General features: G+C 40.5%; 1 long non-coding RNA gene across 1 annotated transcript in view; it reads left to right on the top strand.

Annotated features, from left to right (window-relative positions):
- The first annotated feature begins 2,018 nt into the window (after positions 1 to 2,018).
- The window catches only part of LOC107543894 (uncharacterized), a 32,006-nt gene continuing 8,713 nt past the window's right edge, over positions 2,019 to 25,311 (top strand). The window contains exons 1-2 of the long non-coding RNA XR_001603858.2: positions 2,019 to 2,186; positions 19,486 to 19,613. This is a non-coding gene — a long non-coding RNA (uncharacterized LOC107543894). The remainder of the gene's footprint in view (positions 2,187 to 19,485; positions 19,614 to 25,311) is intronic.

Here is a 25,311-nt window from a genome sequence, read left to right on the forward strand (position 1 = left end):
GACACCTCTTAAGCATTTTAGTTTTTCCTTCTCTTCCTTCTATCCATTTCTGAACCCTTGCTCATTTTTAATCCTCTTATGGCACCTAGTTTTATGATTCGAACATGGTAAGTGCTGAATAGTGTTTGTTAAATTGAATTTAAGTCAACACGAACACATATGGGCCCATTTTACCTATAATTCCAGGGCAAGATGGACTTTTTGTTTTTCTGTTGTGCGATGAAAGCAAGTTGGCAGGGAGCTAGCAGCTTTTCATTCCCTGGAATCACTTTTATTATTTATTTACTATTTGTAGTACAAACATGTTTCCAAGAACTTAAGCCACTAGAATGTAGTTTTCTACTTAAATTCAATCCCTCTGTTTGGGAACCTTCTATGTATCAGGAAGAGTTTGGCAAAATTCAGAAACTAGTAAGAAAAAAAAAAATGACTGCAACTATTCTTGGGATAGAAGAGAAAAAAGAGGAGAAATATTTATTGAATCCCTTCATGCCTAACCGACCCATAACTGTTTCCAGAACCAGTTTGAACTAATTCTGTGTCTTGCACTATTTTATTTCGGGCTTAACGAACTTTAGGACCACAGAAGGGGGAACTGGTTTGGCAAAACATTTCAGACCATTCTTTTCTTTTTCCCCTCTTTTTCTTAAATGGTTTGGGTCTTGGCAAAACCAGAAAGTGTTTTTCTCCAGTGCTTTTTATTTTGTCTTTAATTTTTAACTAAATGTGCATTTCAAAGAAAATGCAACCCAGCTGTTTCTTATTCTTTTGCACTCAACAAAATGGTACTTTGTAAAAGCCATTCAATGTCCAAGAAGCCTTGAGCCTCTTACAAAAAGTAAGCCATTCTTTTCTTTGAACCAAGAATGCAAGCTTCACCAAAAGGGAAGAGTTGGAACCAAAAAAGACTGTGATTTGGTTTCATTTAAACTTAGAATTTGTAAGTGACAGAATGATTGCAGCCTTGGCAGGATGTAGGTATTTCCAGGTAACTGAAATTTAACTCTTTTATTTATGAGCCTGACCACATCCAATAGTGATACTTGCATAGTCTCTTCCCTAAGGACCTCTTAGAAGGGAAAACAGTGTCTTCGTGCTGTGTGGATTGGGGGCAGGGTGAGAGGAGAGGGATGGGTAGGAGGGTGCAGCAGGAAGAACAGTGATCCCACCCAGACAGATGGCTGGGAAAAAGAAGAGTGAACCCTGACTATTTGGGATCTTGTTATTTAAGAAAATGATCATGTCCTCAGAAGAGAAGATGAATTTTACTTTTAAATTGTTTATAAGTAGTTTACTAAATAAATAATGTAACTCTCAATAAAACACAAAGAGATATGTTTAATTTACGTATGAGAGAGGAAATTTCCCAATTTGGGAAAGATCTATTTACAGTACTACTGAAATTTGTATTTTCACTACAATATTTAAGTACTCACTAAAAATAAGTTGAAGTTTTTCCACTTGGAAACTTTTTTTTTTTTTTTTTTGGTCCTAATTAGAACTTATTGAATAATGGGAAGTAAGAAACATGTATTTCTCTAAAGACATTTTATAATTCCAACTTTCACTAATGGAGAGCTAACTTTCCCCATCTTCTTACTGCTCTGAATTCAAATTTATTGACAGTTAAAAAGAGATGTATAACAAATATTTTTACAGATTTTGCCGAGGGAAAAAATTGTTGATATGATAAAACTGAATTTAGTAAGAATTACGTTGATGCTGCAGCAAACTCTGGCAAGACCCCTAATTCCCTGTTGACATGTTATAGGGGAACTTTAAAAAATTCCACTGCTTTCTATTATAAGACTACTTTGCATTTGTTGTCTCTGGCATTCTTTTGATGTCATCTGATAATTAGACTTGTGCCTTACTTGTCAAATTGTTACTCTAGATGAGACTCAGTTCAAAACACACCAGAGCTTTAACTAGCCAGAGCTTTTGTGAGAAGTAGGAAAAGTTTCCTGTTCAGCTGCCGTGTAGCTGCAAGGCATGGTGCTCACGTGCAAAGAAAAAAGGGCTTCTTCATTCCTTTGGGTGGCTCTCCACTTGGACAGGCTGCATGGGCTGGGTTTCAGTCCCCACCTGCTGAACCAGCACAACAGCTCAGATCTGAGAACCACATGGACCAGCCAGGGAGATGGAAGGAATCCGGAGAAATCCATGTCTGATGGAGGACTTTAGAGGTTTGCTGTGGGCTTTAAGATTTAAAACCTCCTCTCAGTCTCTCTCAAAAAACTCCAGGGAAGTCTCTGCTGTTCACTAACGCTCTGGGGGCTGGGGTTTCCTTCTCCTCTGGGGAATCGTAAATAGCATTGAAATCTGACTCAAAATGAATTTGGAGTGTCAACTGAGGACAGAAACATCAGCATCACAAGGCTAATTAAAGCACTTTGCTGCCTTGGAGTATCCCACTGTCTAGTGAAGGGAGACAGACAACCTGACCAGGTCATTTGAATCAACCTGGGAAGATTCATAGACTCTGTGTACAGAGGGTGTGATGTGTCAGAGAGCAGAACCAGGTCAAAACTGTGTCCTGTGTCCTGGACAACCCCTAGTGGCATGCCAGCAATGTGGTAACTACTTAAAGAACTGAATGGAAGAAATATTGCCATTCTTGGTCTAGGTGCTAATCCATTTTTCTCACCTTCAAAAATTTTGCTTGAAGTAAACGAATTATAATTTTATTTACTTTCCCTCAGACCAAAAGGAAATGAAGTATTGGGGGGAGGGGGAGTGGAATAATTAGGCAACTCTGAGGCACTTTTTAAAAACCATGTTTTCACTTCTTAGTTCCTTATTATTTAGGAAACAAATCAGACTTAAGTTCAATAACCTATATAGACGTCTCTTCTATTATAAATAGAAAGCACCATGGAAGCTTTGCTTATGAGAAATTTGTACCAGTTTGGGCATTTATCTCCATGGCAATAAGTGTGTGGCAGAGGGAAACAGATCAAGGAACTATGACAACATGGATTTATCATCCCTCCAGTCTGGTTCATGAGCTCCCAGAATGGCTTAGTGAAGGTCAGAATCTTTTAGTAAGGGGACAAGGCTGGTAGGGCCACATGAGAACAGGGTAGGTTGGTGATAGCTAAACAAAAATTGGGAAATCTGGAAAAGTCAGAGCCCTCAGGCTAACCTGCTAGATTATATTATAGAAAAGGTGGAAAGGCTACACAGAGCTTGAATCCAAAAACAGTCTTTCTAAAAGTCACAATTACAATTATAGTGCCTGTAAGTTTTTAAGGCTTTCCTTTTCTCCTTAGGGTTTTGTATTAAAATTCCAGCACCCTTGGTTTTCATAACTTTTCAGCCATTATTTCAATAATTTAACTACGTGTTGAGTTTTACCTGTGCTGACAATTTGAGAAGGGCCAGTCTGTGTGGAGGCAGCATGTAGGCTGCCTGGCTGGAAGAAGGGTGCTCAGAGGAAATGTGGGAGGTGGCCAGGTGAAACCTATGCCTACCTCACAGACTTGTGCGAGGACACCCTTATCCTGCAAAACCGACTCCAGCCTCATGACTTCAACACTTTGGTAATCAAGATTTGAACTCATCTACTTTTTTCTGCCTGCTTGGGGCGGGCGGGGGGGGGGGGGGGGGAGAAAATGCATATGTATTTTGTATCTGCCAAGTATTAGGTGTTTTCATAAATGATTTCTTATGGATTTCTTCTAACAGCCACATGGCATACATATGATCATTTCCATAGCTAGCAAGGAAGAGCTGGCACTTGAACCCAGGACTTGTAACTCGAAGTCTGATTCTCTTTTTGCTATTCCAGGGTGATTCTAGGCTCAAAATTAAGTATGTTCATTTCTGTCTCTGCTTGGTTTTCCCTTTTGATGATCCTGCTACTGGCATTTTAGATATTTTTAGAGTCAGATTATCTCATGACAATCTCCTGAGTGAGGTCTTATAGTCCCAATTTATAGGGACACTAACAGGTTAAGTAATGGCCCAAAGCTGCAGACCTAGATTACAGGGTGGCCAGGCTTCAGAGTCAGACATGCCCAGCTCAGAACCCCTGGGGACTTCCTCCTCTGCATGAGTGTCTCCAGGAGCCACCCAGCACTGACTGGGACCTCTTTGGTAGCCTGGGGACCTACTAGCTGATTTGTTGTGGACACCAACACAGACTTGAGAAAAGCAATTCATGACCTTCACCCTGAGCCAATCTGCACCTCGAGACACACAGCATGGCCATTGGCCAAATTAGAATGGGAAGCTGGAGTGTCTTGTTTGGCACTGAGTTCTGAAGACTGCTTTCATCCTTGTCTTGTCCAAGACCGATTTGGAGTTAAATGGGAACCAGAATGACTGGAAACATTTTGCAGACAAAAGAGAACTAGTTCAGACTTCTGATTTTTTCCCTAATGAAAAACTATCACGGAAAATGTCAGGGAGTGACCAGGGCCATCTCCCCCCACCCCCAGCGGGAAGCAGTCCAGCTGCAGGATGCAGGGTGTCTTAGTGGACTCGCTCATAACTCTGCCCCTCACTCGGGGCTTAAATCACTCGCCAATTGCAGAGCAGGCATAAATCGCCCCGAGCCCACGGTGCTCACTGAATGTTACTGTGTTATTGAGACATAAATCCTGTGTCAGCTTGATGAAACGTCTGTGGCCATCGAGTTAAACAAGTCGAGGCAGCTACTTAACGATTTCCAAACATTCGATTATATTAAAGTTCAGACAAGAGGTCTGGGAGGAAAGCCATGTTCAAATGGACCTTAGACAGCCGTTTCTCACATTTGTGCGGTAAGCAAGAGCCATGAGGACTCTCCCAGCTCTGGACTGCAGCTTAGGAGAGGGCCTGGAAGGAATTCTCCAAAAAGCGGCAGCCCAGAATTTGGGGAGCCTGGTTGGCCTATGTAAACTGTCATTCCATGAAGTCCAGGCTTGCCGCCACTCTCTTTAAACCTGTATCTAGGGCATCTTCTACAATGAGGAGAGTGGAAAGGACTCATTGTGCCCAATAGATGTGATGCCAGATGGCAGAGTTCAGCAATTTTTGCAGATGAAACAGCACCTTTATCTGGACAACTCCTATTGTTTTGAAGAATCTCCCCAGGTATTTCCTCCACTTTTTTCTCCCCCCTCCCTGTTACTCCACAGAAACACTGGAACGATCAAAAAAGGACTTTCTTAATATCTGGCCTCCACACTACAAATTTATCTAATTCTCCTTTTCCATCCCCGATGTCAGGACGGGAGACGTGTCCTTCCTCCTGCCCGTGATGAGCCATCCACGTATTCCGGGAGCTCAGCCCTTTCTCCTTCTCTTTCCAGAGACTTTGCTCTATGGAAGAACTTCCCTCTGTGCTCTGATCGCAGCCTCTTCTTTTTTATTGGCTTTGTCCCATTAAGCACAGTCCTCCACATATCAACAAACATACTTCTGTCACACTCCACCCCCAACTCCTGCCTTATCTGTGTCCTTTCAATGCCAAACTTTTAGTCTCGATCACTCACTCCCACACGTCACCTCCCATTCGATCCTTGAGCCACCCCCGTCTGGCTTCTGCCCCTAAACTCTCCCCTAGAACTGATCCTGCCAAAGTTGCTGTGTAGGCTAGAAGTCTCTGGCAGCAAGTAACAGAAAATCCCACACAAACTGGGTTAAATTAGAAGGGAGGCTGTGGGTTCATATCATTGGAAAACAAGGAGCAGGCCAATGACCAGACGTAGCCCAATCCAACAGCTCCAGGTCTACACGCCCACCTGAGTCAGGTGTGTGCAAAAGGGCTGCGTAGATCCAGGCTTCACATCAACACACAATGGTATTCAGAAGAGGAAAAGGCATCCCAGCTTGTGGCTCTCTTTTGGGAGCACAGAAACTTTTCCTTGAAACTGCCAGAAAACTTCTCTCCTCATTTCCTTAATGCAAATTATGTGTCACGTGCCCATTCCTGAAACCAGTTTCAAGGCCACGGGAATGTCATAGAAATGCCTTACTTACAAGCACTAACATTTATCTGACATCAGTGGTTCTCAACCAGGAGTGATTTTGCCCCCAAAAGAACATTTGTCAATGTCTGGAGTCAGTTTTTATTGTTATGACTGTGATTATGGGGGGTAGAGGTCAGAGGTGCTGCCAAACATCCTACACTGCCCAGGAGAGCCCCCCACAACAAAGAATTCTCTGACTCCAAATGCCAATAGTATCATCATCCTTCACTGTTATCCCCACATCCCATCCACCACAGCTTCCGTCACTGCCAACTCCCAAATATCTCTGGAGTTTGTTCATCCCTCTGCCTTCTCAATGTCACTTTCCTTGTACAGGTCACATCACTTCTTTTTTTTTTTTTTTTGCTTTGTTTTACTTGCTTCATTTTTCTAACCGGGGTGTCCAATTTTGCCACCATCCAATCAACTTAACACAATGCATCCTACATCAGTTAAAGTTTAGTTATATATGAAAGAAAAATCAAAATAAACAAGATAGACATGCATTTCCCTCTCATGTCTAAGAAGTCTGAAGTTTGATGGAGTGAGGGTTAGAACTGGAGCTCCTTGGCAGGGACCGAGGCTCTTTCGATCTTGTTACATCCCCATTTTTATCATGTGACTTTTCCACGTGGTTCAAACATTTGTTTGAGCTCTGGCAACGACAACCATAATTCAACTAGCAGGATGGAGGAAAGGACAAAAAAGGTCTCCTACCTTCTCCATGTGAAACCCATTCATTCTGCCTACAGCTTATTGGGCACTGTGTAGCCATATTGCCCCATTTAGCTGTGAGACACTAATGAGTGTGGGATTTATTTCCAGTGGCCACACATTTAGCTGAAAATTAAGATTTCTATTTTTGAACAAGGGACTCACATTTTCATCTTGCACAAGGTTCTGGAAGTTAGGTACCCAGCCATGGCTGGCATGGATAAGATAACTAAGACGTATGCACTTCCTGAGTTTAATCACACTCATAGTGGCTTATGCCCAGCTCAGTGAGACTAGTCCACAGATCCCCTGCTGGCCTGTCGTGGCAATGTCAAATTGCTCTACAAGTTTCTAAATGCTTCTTCTCTGTTTCTGGGCTTCTCTCCTTACAAACTGGTAATAGTCAGTCATGGATTGGCCAACAGGCACATTTTGCGAAGCCCTTTCCTAGACACTAAGTCAGTGACCAAAAAAAGCAAAGGAATAAATAAATCCATTTGGATGCTGAGAGCCTGGGTGCCTGAATCAGAGACAGCCACCTAGAGAGAGAGGGGTCTTTGGCATGCGGTGTTCCTACTGTCTGCCACAGCGTGGCCAAGAGCTATGGTATATTCTTAACAAAAATCATCCAGTCAAGAAAAAGGAGTGTGATTATCTCAATTTAAAATGGGATGCAGCACAGGAAAGGTCAGAAATAGCATGCAAATGTAACGGTGGCTTGGGCCAGGCATGCCCTCCCAGATTTTCTATCCCATCTGAGAGCAGCAGAGCTAGGGGGAAATAGAGATCAGGCCTTGCCCTAGCTCCACAGCTTTTGATGAGAACTTGAAATGTGAATAAACTGCCCTGATATGGAGGAAAGGGTCACTGTCTCTGAGCAAGAATGAATCTCAATTAAGACTAGAACCAGTTCAGGCTTCAAAGCTAGGGCAGTGAGCTCTCCCCAGTGATGACATGTCACAGGAGAGGAAACAGAAACCTTATCACTCGAGGCACTTAAACTTGAGCTAAGGGAAAAAACACAAGGAGCACTTCTGTTGCTCGAAGGCGAGGAGTTTACATGCCCGAAGGAGCATGAAGAGGTCAAGTGGCTTGACAGAGGTCGTAAACTAATCAGATGCAGAACTGGGACCAGAGCCGGGCCTCCAGCCTCCAGGTCCAGGCTCCACCCTTTTCCATGCAACTTGCCTTTGGGGTCACTGGCTCAGAACCCCACTTACAAATTGTGGGTTTAAGCATATTTTTGTATTCCTGCCTCTTCCCTCGAATCACACTGAAACAATTTAAAAGAAAAAGGACAGAGAAAAATACCTTTTATCCTCTCATGACAAAGAAAGAGCCACAGCCCCAAGCCACAATCCTAAACCCCAAACTGTGTATCATTTAGAGCAAAATGAGAGAGGAGGCTGAGAACTAAGACACATCTTCTTGGCCCTTGTTTTGGGAAAGAAAGCCTTCTAAAAGGGTGATTCTCCAACTTTATGTGCATCAGAATTAATTAGGAGTTTCTTAAGGCACAGACTATGGAGTTCCACCCCCAGGGTTTCTCATTCAATAGGTGAGGCTTCAAACCCTGCACTTTTGACAAGCTCATAGGTAACACTGGTATTACTGCCCAGGAGCCACCCTTTGGGAACCTGAAAGCCTTACATAGTTTTTTAATTAGAGCAAAGGACTCTAGAGGTTAGTACTAGCCCTTGGAAAATCAAGGATCATCTCTTTAGACACCTGGTTAAACACTAAAGACACAAGGCAAGTAGCTACCATCTACAGACTGGTCTTCTGGTTGAGAGAGGCTGCCAGAGTAAAAAGAAAAGAAAAGTGGGGGGGATGGAAACCATGATAGCATGATGTAGACAATGATATAAACACCTTTGCTGTGAACTACATAATCCATTTGAATGTTGACACTGAGCTGAGCTGGTCCCAAGGAGAAGAAATAATATGGATTCTAAAATACAGACTGAATTCTGTGTTCACACCACCCTCCTCCCCACTCTCCTCCAGGAAACTGTTGACCCATTAAAAATGGTATCTATGCAGAAAGAAACCAGCATGGAGACCACGCATAGATAAAGCAATGACTTTTTTTTAAGGAACGTAAGCAGAAGGCATGTGAAGTGCACACATCATGGAATTAATTACCCTTACATACACTGTGATCCTTTTAAAAGATAAAAATAAAAAAAACAAGAATTCAGAGATGATAACCTCCCAAAAGGAGTGAAAAGAAGGCTGCTGGAGTTCCAGAAAGAAAGTCATTTTGGACCGAGAAAATCTTGAGGAAATCTCAATAAATAAAATGGGGGATGGGGGAAGTGAAGATAAGAAAACAATTACAGAGGGAAAAAAACAAAAATTTAATGAATAAACAAAAAGTTGCAGTCCTACAAGGTCATTTTTTAATAAATAAACTTTCCCACAGAAAGCAGAGCCTGAGGCATGGTCTGATGTGTAGGTAGTTACTTTGGAAAGTCATCCCAGGCCACAGGAGAGACATAGGAAGAGTAAAGAAGGGAAGGAAGAGAGCCAGCTCGGTGGTTCCCAAGTGGGCTACTGCCATGGGACCTCTAAGCACTGAATAGTCTGTGTGCTCAGAGGGGAGGGGCAGCATTCCTTCACCGTCTCCTATACTCCAGGACTGCACGTGTACGAGAGCCTAGAGGTCATCCCAGGATCCCAAATCCCTACACCAGAGAAGCCCTGGGCAGAAAGGATGAGTGTGGGTATTGTCTGATGTGAGATGGTAGCACGTCTGCATCTTACCAAGTCCGTTACTGCAGAAAAGACCAGAAAAGATTGGTGGTCAGAAAGGATGTAAGGTGGGAAGAAAGATGTACTGGAAGTACAGAACAAACTGTGTCCTAGTAAAAAGAGACATGGGCACGAATTTGGCAAAAAGTCTTAGAAAAGTTACTGAACTTGAAGGAGAAAGAAAGAATGTGAAAATATCCAAGACATAAGCAAAACAGATATGCAAGTCACTTACCAAGGGGAAAAAAAATCAAGCTAGTCCAACTGACCATTGCAGTGGTCAATACTAGAAGATGGTGAAGAAAAGTCTACTAAAGCCACAGGTAACAAAAGGGAGACCAAAAAATTTCATTGCTAGACAAAGCACTGTCCAGTTGCAAATGCAAGAGACACATGCTTCCAAGCTTATGAGCATTCAGAGAAGATAGCTCTTGTTAGAACATCTTAAAACACCCTCCTGGACAGCATCCAGCCAATCAAGATCTCAGGATGGAGAAGCCAGGACACAGGGACTGGTAGAAATTGGCAACTTGACTTAAACACAGAACTAGGACTAAGCCACTGTGAAACTGAAGCTAAAGAATAGTGTTCGAGTGACTTAAATTTGGACATTGTAAAAATAACATAATTAGCAAAAGCCTTGGGTGAATTCTTTCCTGCCCATATCGTAGCAGACAATCGGCCGATATTGTCGGGCATTAAATAATACAGTTTCCCAACGTAATATTCCAACTTAATGAGTCTCAGAATCCTGTGCCTCAATACTAGGGATATGTTGAAGTATTAAGAGTAACCCTATGGAAAACCAGCTATTGAAGCTCATAATTCTTATAGTTTTACCTTGATTTCTTTATCTTCTGTTATACTCATATAAAGGTCAACTTAATTCACTGTCTGTGTGGTGCACAATAAAAAAGGCCAATGTTGTATGTTGGTGAGACTAATGACCTGGCTGGTTTGGTACAGTTTGATTCTCTGAGGAAAGTGGGTTGTTAACTGCCTCCCTTAGCGCCCCCCACCCCCCCACACACACACACTATCTCCTCTATTAAGGATTCTACTTCCCTCCTTACTGTCTGTGATCAAGAGGGATTTGGGGAGGATTTGCTATTCACTAAATAGTTTATGATTTGCTGTGAACCACTTGTTCTGGTTATTTTTGGCAAATTTTCAGCAGTAGTTTGGAGGGAGAGGAAAGAACGTGAATAGCCATTTATAAAGAGGACAGCCTGAATTTTGACTTTTGAACGTGTGTTTAAGTGTTTCTCAGAATTTGTGGAAGCAAATGTGGGTAAGACACTCTCCAAAGGAGAACACAGGCTTAAAACCTTAATGACATAAGGAAAAGTTGCCCTGAATACAAGGTGTTGCCCAGGCTGTAAAAAATTAGGGAGGGCGCTGGATACAGCCAAAGGCTCCCTAGAGGACAAAAAAGCAGGAGGGAGAAAAGAGCAATCAGCTAGTCACTGCTGTCCTGCCTGTGTCCTCATTTCCATGGACACATGTCTTATGATTGAGAGGACTTTGGGGAACACTGCTCTCAACACTCCTCAGTGGCCTCTGCTCCTCCTGGTACCAACAGAGGTTCCTAAGGACCACGGCTCAGTCAGGAATGCTGTGGAAGTCTTGTTCTTGAGTGTAGATTGCTGAGTAAAACCACTTTGAAGCAAGAAGTGATTTCTATGAATATGTAAACATAAGCGTATATAAATCCCTGGGTATAACTTTCTTTATAGATCTATCTTTAACTTTGTCCATATCTGGAGTTTTCTTCTACAAACTACCTGAGATGATGACAGGGAAGAACAAATATTAAGCATTCATTGAAGGCTGAAATAATACCTAGAGAGAAACATAAATAAATAACTGATAGATAATATTCATTGTAAACCATCAATCAGACTTCTGTGGGCACATCCTGTGGTTTAATTCCGAGTTTTAGAGCTTCTAGGAGAAAGAACACCTCAAGCCACTCTTGCTGTCTACACCTTTATACATTCAAGCAAGCAGTTAGAAGGCAGAAGGTCTCAAGGGAGTTGTGCAGGCAAGCTTTGAATTAGAAGGACACAGGTAAGAAGGCTAAGCCTAGTGCTGGGCAGTAAGACCAAACCTGGCATTTGGGTTAGGGAAACAGGGCATCAAAGTGCATACAATTGCTGGGGGCACTGTGGTGTGGAGCTGGCCCTGTATTCAGGAAGGGTCATCATCAAGGAGGAAAGCCAGACATCTAAACTTGTAGCAAAGGGTTTGAGGTAGTCAAACAAAGCTTTTATTTCCTTTGTAATTATTAAAAATTCTGGGCTCCCCCCAAATGTTAAATTATGGTTCATGTTAGACATCTGGGGGTGCCCAGAGGTTGCAGTCCATCTGGCTGAATATTTCCTGGTTTGCATGCGGCGTCATTTTGATTTTCTGTTGAAGGGCTGTGGGGACCTGGAACGGGTGTCCTCAGGGGGTTTGGAGGGACTTTCTGCCAATCCAATCAACTACAGCTCTGGATTAGCTAGCTTGTTTTCAAAATCATAGGCACAGTTGTTCCAAAATTAATATTTTTGAATATTTAACACATCCCTCAGGGATAGCCAAGGGCCTCCCCACCTTTGTTTCCTCTGCAAAACAAGTCAAGATGAAGTCTTTGCTGATGAAACTCTTGGCTTCCTCTTGTTCAGCTGTGCTTTATCCCTGTGGCTTTCCCTCTTGAAAATCCCAAAATAGTCGCATAGGCTGGCCTCCAAGGCTAGAGTTGACCTGGCCTGTCTGGCTGCCTTCCAAAAAGGATTTTTCTGAAAATATTACTTTGTTGTTTTTTTCTCATCAGAGACTTCGTTTTTAGTATTAAAACCCATGCAATGTTGTGTCCTTTCCCCCTTAGGATGTGGTAACTTATCTCACTGGCTTACATCCCACAGCCAGTTAGTAGAAAAGATAAGACTTGATTGAATACAGGACATATCCAAAGCCGAGGTTCTTAACCTTAAGGAAAACCACCCAACGTCATGTCTATATTGGTGATGGATACGGAGGGGAGGTATGGAGAGTAATAGTACTTTGTTAAAAAGGGGGGGGAAATACAAACATTGTTTCTATGATATCAGTATAGCTACATGAAATTATGTACTCATGGGGGAAAGACCAGAAGAAAATACAAAAATAAGTCTTTATAAGAGACTAAGAGGATTTTCAATTAGGAGTTTACCAATGGTTTTGCCAGGTGAATTTCCTTTGAGAGGTAAAGGGAAAATCCAGGTTGAAGGAGATTGCGAGTGAATGGGCTTGGAAAGGGAGAGCAGAGGAAATGGAAAGTGAGGGCAGCCTGGTCTTTCCAAGGTTGGTGGCATACAGGAGAAATGTGCATGTATTTTTGTTGGAAGAGCGGCAGGATGAGGGGATTTGAAACAAGCCAAGGGGAAGAAACAGGAGAGGGAGGGAAGGAAAGGTAGATATAGAAAGGAGATGAGAGGACAGGGGAGGGGGGGATGGCAGGCAGGATGTTGCAGAGATGAAGGAATCAAGACTATAGTACCTTGTACGTAATAGTTACTCAAAACAGGTATTAAATTAAGAGTTAATAGTATTGGTTGGATAGTCAGGTAATGAGGACATGGTTATTTTCTTTAGGAGCTCATTTTGTTTTTGTTTTTCTGCTGTATGTGTGTGCGTAAAATGTAAATAGTTTTATTTTTCATATACATGTGTATATATGCATATATACATATATAAACATATGCATACATGTAAATATACTTATGTATATTCCAAAAGCACAATAAATAAGAAAATAATCTGTATCTAAACAAAACTATAGTTAGAACTTTAGTATGTAGCCTTCCTGATAATTTCTGCTTATATATGCACACACATATAAATTCATATTTCTTTCTAACAAAGGCAGCAACATTTGTGATCTTTTTGTCACTTAACAATACACCATGAACATTCTCCATGTTAATAAATACATTTCTCTTTAATTATATTCTGTTGTGTAGATAAATATAACCTATTTAATCAATCCCCTGTTGATGGGCACTGGGTTATTTTGGATTTTTAGTTACTATAAACAGCATGGTGTTGACTAGCCTTGTACACACATCCCTGTACGAAAGTCCACAACAACGGGAGAATGCCTGCATCCCCCACACCTGCCTCCTTGGGGTATCAGCCTTCTTTCTACTGTTTCAGAAGGCCATTGTTGAAATGCATACTCAAGATCTCCCCTTTCTCATTGTGTTCTCATGAATATATAACTTAGCGTGGGAAACATACAGAAACTCTTCTCAAGGATATTCCTAGTGGAAGGAAAAAAAACTTGATTTGGTTTAGGGTTTTTTCCAGACAACAGAGAAAGCCGAAAACCATCAACTTTCGTGCTGTGTCATGGCCCTGTTAAGTAGTCCCCTCTGATTGGAGAAGCAAGGAATTAAGCCTATAGAGATGCTTAACAAATATGCAAAAGTAGATCTTAAGCAATCTGTGGAGCCACGGATTTTTCTCTGTGTGAGTCTAAAATTATATCAAAGGTTTTTCCCCTTTATTTTTTTCAAATGATTATAAAAGCATTGTTGTCGCTCAACCATTTGAAAACAAGCATGAAAATCACAGGAAAAGTTTCACTCTGAACTCTAATTTGAGGTTTGGGAAAACGTTTACATATCCATTTAATTTCAGACAAATAAAATACAGAATTCTAGCAATTTATTATAGGTCTAATTTACAATAAGGGATACCAGTGATATTTCTCCCAGTATTTTAGTAGAAATTTAAAACGTATATTTATAACACTTAGTCACTTCCCTTTAAAAGTAATATCTTTTCAACCTGCATGGAAATGGGCCAGATGCCTAATTAGGCTCCTGAAACTCAGCTGTACTGAGTTAATAAGTATCCGTGGTGAGCATTAACTGGCATATTAGATTAACTAGAATATCCCATTCCTCAACAATGAGAAAAAATACTTATAACTTCAGAAAGACAAGATAAGTGGTTTTTTGGTAAATTTCTAAATAAGACCATTATATTTACATGTTCTTGCTAACATACACCGTGATGAGAAATCAAATGATGCCCAAATTATCTCCCTTGTTTTTCTGCTGTTTCCCTTCAACCCCTACTCCCTGTCTGTTCCCTGGATATATATTTTTAAATTTTTTTTTAACTGAAAGAAAAGTTAGTGGTTGTTGACATTTGTGTGGTTTTTAGTTGTTTCTTGAAAGATACAAAAGGAGTAGCTTGAGATATATATGTCTATATATAAAGGCTTTGTAGTATATTAGTGAATCAAAATGGATAAAATTTCAGTAATTCTAATTAGTCATTTGGCCACTCTTCCCACAGCTAAAAACGGTGTGTGTGATGGTTTTGGGTTTGTTTGTTTTTTGAGAGGAAGCAATAAAGAGTTAAAATATATATTTTTAATTTCTACTAAAATGCAGCATGACATATTTTATGCACACTTCATGGTATTTAGTAAATTACTAGTGTCTGGAGCTTAGTCACGTTTGAAGTTAAATTAATAAAACCATGTTTGCAAAAATCTCTACGCTTATTTTCTAAGAGTCAAGAGGTAAACACATTTGCATTTCATTAAGAAAGGCATTTAAACTCCTATAGGAAATGAAAGCAACATAAGGATAATGGTTAATACTCAATTTAAATCATTAGCATGAAAATTAACTAATATCAGTCATGCAGAGGGCATACTATCAGCTGTTCTTATAAATGGAGGCAGTTGCCTGGCTACTTAAATCCTCTAGGTCTCAGATTCCTCATCAATAAAATGAAGATAACAGTATCTACTCCACAGGATTGCTATGAGGAGCAAAGAAATGCTGAGAACTGTGTCTAGCCAGCAGGAAATTCTAGCCAAATATTAGTTTTTATTTTTAACTATTTTATTTTTGACATAAATCATCTTGCCTGGATTATTACTAATAGGAAATATATATTTTAATATATCTATTGATTTCAGAGAGAGGAAGGGAGAGGGAGAGAGAGACAGAAACATCAATGATGAGAGAGTCACTGATCAGCTGCCTCCTGCACACCCCTGACCAGGGAACAAGCCTGCAACCTGGGCACATGCCCCAACGGGCAATCGAACTGCGGCCTCCTGGATCCTAGGTCGATGCTCAACCACTGAGCCACACCCAGCGGGCCTTATATATATTTTATTCTACTCATCAGATTGCCAAAATCTTGGCCAATAAAGACAGGCTCTCATTTTTCTTTTGTAGCTCCTTCCTGAAAGCTTTGCATAATAAGTATGCAACCCTCACTGTAAAATGCCATTGTTGCCGTTTGTGTTTTAGTGAATTAATGTGTAACTTCAAGAGCTATGAGTTATGGTTAAACTAGACACTAACAGAAATAAAGAGAGAAGCAAATAACTCAGCTCATCCAGAGATGAATAAAAGGAGAAAGTTAGCTATTTCTTATTTTTTACTAACTTCTGTGATTGAAATGGCTCGTCGGCCATGGATGTTTTCTCAAACACAAAGGGCTTCTGAAAGAGGAATATTGGTGCTCCCGATGGCTCCCCCATTCTATAAACAATAGGTGGGATTCAAACAGAAACAAAACCTTAGTGCTGTGGTTTGAAGCCATTTGTAAAACAACAATGCCACCTGTTGGACAGAAGCAGCAAGTGCAAGATAGTTTCATTCATTGCCCAAGTGCAAACTGTTGGGGTGCAAAAAGAACAATGAAAAACAATGGAAGGTTGCTTCCACTCACAGCTCAGGGACAAGTCTCTATTTTAGGATCAAGATTGAATACATTCATTTCTTGCCATACCTCCAAGGAGGAGGACTACTGCCATGAGTCAGAGTGAAAGAACAAGTACTTTTTGCTGGTAACTCCACAGGAAGTAGACTTTATTTTCTCCTTTTAGAAATTTTACTAATTTACCTAAATACTTCTTTGTTGTTCAAAGCAATAACAGCAACATAGAAGTACACAGAATAAAATAAAAATTCCAACCCCCTTCCTTCCCCAGAGGAAAACCAGTTAACAATTCTGTATACCACATAGTTTTCTATGCACTTACATAATAAGTAGTGTTCTAGGAACAGCATGTGAAAACCCTGTAAATCTGTGAAAGAAAAGAATACATATAGAAAAAAAATACGAGAAGATGCACCATTTTGCTAACAGGGGTTCTATCTGAGTGGGAGGATTAAGAGTGACGTATGACTTTTGCTCCAATAAAATAGTGTTAAAAATAAGACTTCGACAGACAGCAAGCTAAATTCCTGGAGAATATTGGGGGGAATCAGAGATTAAGGAAGTCAGTTCTGATAGGGTGGAGAGAGTGTCAGGGTTGAAAGCAAACTGAGAGGTTAGAACAGGTTTGGAAGGTGAGTAGGAGATTATGCTATAGGTAGTACACTCCCAGTAGTACACTTCTATATTGTCTATAGAAATAGACAATATTTCTATATTGTCTGGTAACCTCCTTGTCTTAGATGGCGCTTTGTACATTTCTCAAGTTCTGTGTGTGTGCGCACATGTCTGCATTTTGCAAATATCCAACTAAACTCTCAACTTTCCTGTAGGCCAGAGCCTTGTCTCCATGTACTCATTATCCCCCGACCACAGGGCCTGCACAGTACACAGTAAACACTGACTTTCTGCTATGTTGACTTCTGTTTTTATTTTCTCTCTCAAAAATCACTTAAGCTAAAGATTGCTCAAGCTGTTAAGAAATTCCTTCCCATTCCTGGTGTTGCATGGGCTCATGAGCTTCCTTCGATTAGGCTTCTTGTCCTGGCGTCTGGCCTGTAAGCAGAGAATGCCAAGTCCATACCAGATCACAATCACCAAGGATGGCCTTCACAGCTGGCATGGAGAATGGAATGTGCTCCCTTTGTTGAGATCATGGCCTTGGAAAGAAGGTTCCAATTTTCATGAGTCAAACAGTTGACTCCAGCACCTTCCCACCACCCAGAGTGTCCTGATTTCTATATTCAAGCCATCTGGGCCACCATCGTGGCGTGTGCATCATGACCATCAGCAAACTCAGAAAATCGGTGAATTCCAGGATCAAAGGGACCTTAAAGGTATCTTAATCCAACACCCATATTCTTTATATTTAATTTATTGATGACTGTTAGTCATTTATTTAATATATTTATTGTTAGGAAGTTTTCTTTTCACACATATGAGGAATTAAAATCTCCCTTCCTGAGACTTCTATCCATTGCTTGCTTGCTGTTTTTTTTTTGTTTTTTTTTTGACAGTTCACTCTATTTTATTTTTCAATTATGGTTTACATTCAATATTATTTTGTATTAGTTTCAGGTGTACAGCACACTGGTTAGATAATCATATACTTTACAAAGTGCTCCCCTGATATTTCCAGTAACCACCTGATACCGTATACAGTTATTACAACATTGTTGACTATCTTCCCTGTCTTTTTAAAATTATTATTTTTTAAATTTTATTTTTGTTTAAAATATTACAGATGTCCCTTTTTCTCCCAAATGACCAGTTCCACCCCATCCCATTCCCCTCCCCAGTCCTTCTCCCCACCATTGTCCATGTCCTTGTGTTGTGCATATGTGCATATAAATTCTTTGGTTACTCTCTCCCCCTCCACCCACCCGCCCTCCTCCATCCCTCTGACATTCGTCAGTCTCATCTATGCTTCCATGTCATTGAATCTATTCTGTTCATCAGTTTATTAAGTTCTTTCGATTCCATGTATAAGCGAGATCATGTGATGTTTGTCTTTCTCTGCCTGGCTTATTTCACGTAGCATAATTTTCTCCAGGTCCATCCATACTGTCCCAAAGGGTACAAGAACCTTCTCCTTTACAGCTGCGTAGTATTCCATGGTGTGAATGTCCCACAGCTTTTTTTATCCACTCATCATCTACTGATAGGCACTTGGGCTGTTTCTAGATCTTAGCTATTGGAAACTATGCTGCTATGAATATTGGGGGGCATATTCTTTCTGATTAATGTTTCAGGATTCTTAGGATACATTCCTAGGAGTGGAATCACTGGGTCGAACGGCAGCTCCATTTTTAATTCTTTGAGGAACCTCCATACTGTTTTCCATAGTGGCTGCACCAGTCTGCATTCCCACCGGCAGTGTACCAGGGTTCCCTTTTCTCCACACCCTCGCCAGCACATGTCGTTTGTTGATTTGTTGATGGCAGCCATTCTGACAGGTGTGAAGTGACACCTCATTGTGGTTTTAATTTGCATGTCTCTGATGATTAGTGATGTTGAGCATTTTCTCATGTGTCTCTTGGCCATCTGTATGTCCTCTTTGGAGAAGTGTCTATTCAGGTCCTTTGCCTATTTCTTAATTGGGTTGTCTGTCTTCCTCTTGCTGAGTAATACGAGTTCTCTGCACATTTTGGAAATTAGCCTCTTATCAGATACATCCTTGGCAAATATGTTTTCCCAGACCGTGGGGTTCATTGCTTGCTTCTTAACTAAGATTTGAAAATGAAGCTCCTTATGGTATGTCAGGTTCTATGCTATGTGCTGAGGCTAGAAAGATGGTTGAGACATAGCTCCTGCTTTCAACAGCCTCATGGTTGGGTTGGAAGATAGTTATATAAATATGTAATTAATAGACTGTATGTGTGTGAAAAGATACATTTTCACATAAAAGCAGGAGAGAGGAACTATCTACCCCAATTGAGGCTGGCCTGGCAAAGGACGTGAAGATTCCTAGACCATGTGATAAGTCACCTCTGTCTCTAGTTTGTTAACCATGTAACTATTTAATCAGCTACTAATCAACCCAACTATATTATCTAGACCAAACTTCTACATTGTTTTCCATGAACATAATAATCTTTGATGGGGATATGGTAACTGAATCCTATCACTTTCCCCACTCTGCTCCCACCCCTATGCAGAAGCAAGGTTTGAGGACCCTAACTCCAGTCATAATACCATATCCTTTGCCAGAATCCCTAACCTAAGGCTCTCAGTGCCTAGCATTCCATTGGTGACAATTACTACTTAAGGAGTGGAAACATTATGAGGAGAAGCACTGTGTTCAGTGCTTGGAAATGGCATGCTCTCTCTTTTCTTTTTTTAGTGATGGACAACTTACGTCCATGGCAAAGCTAATACTGTTACCAGAAAATAGAAACAGAAAGAACCTGGATCCTTGATCACTTCATTGAACTGCTGGATCAACTAATTCTGATACACACTTCCAAGCATGTAAGTCAATGTATTCAATGTGCTTACTCCTGAAGTCTGATTTGGGTTTTCTGTTACTTGCATCTAAAAGCATTTTAACTGTTTAACTTGCCTAAAGCCTTATTAAATTGAAGAGCTATAATGCCTATGGTTTTTTCCAAACAACCAGTCTAATGGTATTAAAAGGGAGAGACAGTTTCTTTGGTATTCCTTGTTTGGGGAATTTAAGTATGGTTCCTTGTGTCCAAGGCCACATTTTCCTGGAGAAATGTTCCTGATTCACTTACAGTATGGCTAACAGTTGGAAGCAATTCAGATCCCCAAGTAGATTACACACTATTCTTTGCCCTGCATATGCTGGGCACCAAGGTATATGCAAACTGGTTCTGAATAAGATATGGCTCTTTTCTTCAAGGAGCTTAAAATCCTTTGGAAATTAAATGTAATATAAGGAGTCTGAGCTTTGGTGTCATATACTCGGTTTCAAATCTCTCCCTGCCTATTATATGTCTGGCACTATACATATGCTGTCTCATTTAATCTTCACATCAACCGTTAAGGTCATTATTTATGAATGAGGAAATTAAGTTCAAAGAGGTAACTAACTTTCCTAAAGTGACTTGTCAGACACGATGGCGCTGGGAAATGACTGTAGGACTGAGTCCAAAACCAGAGGTATAACCGATGTCTAGGAGGGATGTGAATGTACCATTCATCGGCAAGCACCCCAGACAGCCAATTTATGTCTATTGTAGTTCTCTGTCTTAGAGATACGCTCTGAAGTTAGAGGTGGTGCTCAGTTGGTTTTTTAGGAGAAAAAGGGGGAAAAAACTCTTAAATCAGGAAAAAGCTCCATCTGATGGCAATTAGTGCAGAAGGCAAGAGCAATGAATGAGCTTTTTGGTTATCCATCCATTCGATGAAGATTTATTATGCCTCATATATGACAGGCATTGTGCAGAATAGAAAGGAGGATACATGAGGTTCAGTGTGTGTTCTGAAGGAGCTGTGGTCTTTATGTGACAATGGCTGCTGCGTATCAGATGTCTACTGTGAGGCACTTTTCATAAATCATCTGTAATCCTGAAATGGCGCTGCATGCAAGTATTTTTGTTCCCATTCTATGGATGGGGAATCTGAGGCTTGGGAAGGCCACACCCATAACACAAACAAAGTCAAGGTTGGAAAGAAAACCTGAGCCCAAAGCTTGTGTTCTGTTCATGGTGTCACTCAGCCACATCCATCTGAAACCTAAGCTTGACTGAGAGAAGTTGTGTCCAAAAGATTGTTCTTCTATGCTCTACTTTAGCCACTTAACTTCCTTTCACCCTGGCACAGAGTGCCTGCCATAGTGCTATGTTTCTTTAGCACTCAGTGAATTTGCATAAGGTATTTTTAGCTCTGTGACAGAGCTGTTTTGATCTTGAGAAACCTGAGGTCTGAGCATCATGCTTCGAGTTCTGTTCGCCATAATAGGTAGGCACTCTTGCCTCTCGTGAAGAACTGGTTACATGACATAGATTCAACGTAAACATTTCCAACAATTACTATATAAGCTAGGCACTTCCACGTATGTTATTTTATGACTTTCATTTTGAAATTTAATGAATTCAAAGCTGTAGTAAATTGCTCGGGGTCATTTACATTATAAGTGTAGGTTCAGGATCCAAATTCCAGCTCTTTCTGTCCAGCACACTTTTAAGTATGTACCCCAACTTTCAGTGTATTTTCGAGGGTATGTCCAAGTCTAGTATACTTTCTGCTACACCAGATGTGAATGCTGTTGGGTTTGGTATGGTGAGATCTACATTTATTTAAAGCATTTACTCTCTTTCTTCGTCTCATTCCACTTCTATGATGGCTTTTGGAATATTTTACGTCTATGCAACCTCTGCTTTTTTCCTTGGTGTCTCATAATTACTGGTCCTGGCTCCAAGCTCTCTCTCATTCTATTCCCAGAGGCCATTCCTCACCATGCTATGGCCTGTCTCTCAGTTAAGTTTTCATGAGAAATGTCTCCTTTGTGGCATTTACCAAAGGGAAAAAACTCCCAAGCTTCTCTAAATAGCATAAAGTAATGCTTTTCTCATAGTCTTAAAAAGGGTTTTTTTCCTTTTCCTTTCCTTTTTTTTAACTTGTATGACTTGTCTCATTAGTGGGACCTAGACAGTCTGCCACATGAAAACTATTCAAGTAGACTTTGTTCAAGTCTTTGGTATGGCAAAGACTGATTTACTCTCCTTCGCCCCGGGTGATCTCTTGGGAACACTATTATTTTCGGAAATGAGAAAATATCAAGTTTAACATGTGAGATTTATTTTTAAAATTAATGTGGCTGATAAAACTCAGTAGAGGTAAGGACCTCATTTGGGTAAGGCCACAATAGTTAGGCCTGTGACCTTATGAAGTGCTCGGAAACAAATTTGATTTTCCTGTATTTCTTGCATAAACCCATCTCACTTGAAGTCTTCCTTGTAGTGACCCTTGGACTGGAAAAAGATAGTGTGTTAATAGGAAAGGGGCAGGGGTCACCCATCGTTACATTCAGAAGCCTTTACATGGTTTTGGAGTTCTATCAAGGGAAAGTTGGAAGAGTGAAAGACTAAGACTACCCTCCACTGCAGAAAAGACAAGTTAGTAGAAAAGATGTCCTAGTCTTTTGAGAGAATATCGTAAATCAATGCTTTCAACTAACACCTCTGTGCAAAGTAGTGAAAAGCAATGAGTGAGGTGTCTGAAAGACCAGAGTTCAAATCCCCCATCAGCTACTTAACTGCAAGAGGCTTAACATCTCTGGGGTTAAAAATCATTACTATCTCATGTATTGTGAGGTTTAAATGAGATAAAGCAAGAAAAGCACTAAGCACAGTGCCTGTTGGTCTTAAGTTCAGTAAATATTCTAGCTGTTGCTGTTATTATTATTAATTTATTATTATTACTTTATTTTCTCGATGTAAATCTTCAATCAAGTCCAAGTGTTGTGACAGGACATTTCCACCTTGGTACCGAGTCGTCACCTCAAGTTTGAATCCTATAGAACAGAAGCGGATTTACCTGAAATCAACATGAGAGGACTGATAGGACAAATAATATTGACCTCCATATAAATTTAAATTGTTCACTGACATCAACTGATTATGCATTTTCAATGCATGTGCCTTGAGATCATTAGTCTTCAGTCCTCAAAAGTATAGGAGGGTAAATTTCCAAAATGCAGAGAAATTCTATCATTCCAAGTGCTAGCATTCGCAACTTCAGCATCTGTCTTTAGAAAACACAGAATATAAATCCAATGTTTTGAGAGGAAGAGAGTTTGGCAAGAAGGAATTTGGAAGCTATTGGGCGACGCTGGGAGTGGTTTGAAGAGAGTTGTAAATTGAACATTTGACTAATTATCCAGATTCTGAAACACAGGCCTTGCATCCAGGAACCTTTAATTTTAGTCTTTTAGTAGGATTTACTAAAGTTCTATATAGTGTTTTCTTTAAAAAATGACATTAACATTTGTGGTACCGTGTAAGTTCATTCCCCATAAGTAATAAAGGACATAAATCTCATACACACACACACACACACACACACACACACACGAATATCCAAAGTAAGGAAAAGCTAATTATCAGGTATGGTTAATTTGAACATCTACATGAAGAATTTGAATATTGAGTATAACCTTAAAAGAAATTATTAAGTTTTTTAAGGGCTTAATTACTCCGAAAACTTTAAAAAATAGTCTAAAAGTTCAATTACAACACTCCATTCACTATCACATAATGAGGAAATAGATGTGGGGACTAGTTAGTATCTTGCTTTTTACTGGACCCTTTGTCCAGCCATCTCAAGAATGCAGGCTATTAGTATAAAGGCAGGTGAGTGAGTATAGGCATAGCTCACACCTAACCTGTACAGAGCTCAAAGCCCATGCAGTTCTGGTAAGCCAGAAGTAGTATGGCTTAGGCATGTTTTCTGTGTCTCTCTGTGTGCATCTCTCTGTGTGTTCACACACACGTGTACATATAATCAAAAGTAAATTTATGCTGTACTTACTCATCATGAATGCCATGAGTGATCAATAAATTGTATCATATCAGCCTGATTGCTCTATCATCATTAGGAACCATTAGTCCATCAAAAAATATATTTGTTTGAGTGGCTAAGGTGACATATTGTGCAGCTGCTTTACTCTTCTGTTTCTAAAACCAAGTTTAGGATAATGAGGGAGAAGCCACTTCTTGGGTAAAGTGCCCCCGTTCAGTATTTCTACACCACCATAGCATGTGCCATCCTGTATTGTAATTGTTTACTTGTCTCTACAAGTAAACCATTGGATCATAAGCTCTAGGGGGCAAGCACGCAGCTGTCTTTGTTCAACATTTTATCTCTTGGTACAGTGCCTGCCATGTGTTAGATACTCAATAAATAAGTATTCATTGAGGGAAATAAACATCATTCCAATATGTTACATAAGACAACACAAGTGAGGTATTCTGTAACTTGTCACTGTTATACAGCTATCTTCAATTATTATCATCTCCATTAAAATGACCTACTCAGAAAAAGTACAATAGGCCCACCACTGATTTCCACTGTGCCAGCCCAGGCGATCTGTCAACTTTGTAAATTGTCTAATTTGGGGGTTTACGTTGGGATCTCTACATGAACATGTACAATGTGGTCTACAGGGCATACAAGCACCCTTCACAGTGGGAGGCGGGCTTGTACTCACTGCCTATACACACACTCAGGCAACCACATTAGAGATGGACAACCTTGGACTTAACATTGAAATGGTTTCATTGTGAAAGCTCCCCAAGGTTGTGAAATCTAACCGAAATTCAAGTGCAAAATAAAAGTTACCAGAGGAAAAATACGGTTTTTTCCTCTGCGTTAAAAAAAGATGATTTTTTTCCCCCCTGAACGATATGGGACCATAATGATTCAATTTCTCTTGCTCCAATCAGCATCGGCCTGTGAGATCCAGACCTGGCACATGGAAATTTCAGCCTTAAGTCAAATATTATTTCAAAGTTAATGACAAAATCTATTTTTGCAGTGGTCTTGTTTAAAATATTTCCCCTTAATACTCTTGAAATGCTGTAATTGAAAGCAGTTATTTGAGATGCCAGTGCATACTTCTTTAATTATGTCCTGGCCCATCTGTTTCCAATGAAAGGGCAGTATCTGTTTGCAGTTACCAATCTTATGAAAAACAGGCTTGTCCCGAAATAGATTGGAACTAAAACCAGAAAGCATTTCTTTCAGAGGCATCCTTTCAAGCCAATTAACTTTAATCATTATAGAAATGTTTATTTCCCATCTTAGTCTCTCTTCACATGTAAATTCCTTCAGGGGAAAAGATCTCTTTTTGTGACTGTTTGAATAGTTCCAATTTGGATTAATCAGAACCTGCTGGCCTGTTTATGTTCCAATTGTGAATGCTGGCAGCTTCCTTGATGCAGGAAGCACACAGCCCCCGAGGAGAGGAGACCTAGCAATGCAGCATACACACACCTACTGGGCAGAGCAAGTTGGCTTAACCTTCCGGGTCCCATGCTGGCTCCTGTGCTGTCTTCTAGGGTGGGGACTGAAGAAGCCATTTGATGGGTGGGGGACAAGGACTCCTAAACCACATCACTATGAAACCCGTCTCCTCTAAGGAGCCATTCTCTGTGACCACAGGCTCCCATGTCACTCTCATAAAAGCTATAAAAAGGCTTGG

The sequence above is a fragment of the Miniopterus natalensis genome, chromosome 19 (assembly GCF_054644295.1).
Source record: "Miniopterus natalensis isolate mMinNat1 chromosome 19, mMinNat1.hap1, whole genome shotgun sequence".
Classification (NCBI taxonomy): domain Eukaryota; kingdom Metazoa; phylum Chordata; class Mammalia; order Chiroptera; family Miniopteridae; genus Miniopterus; species Miniopterus natalensis.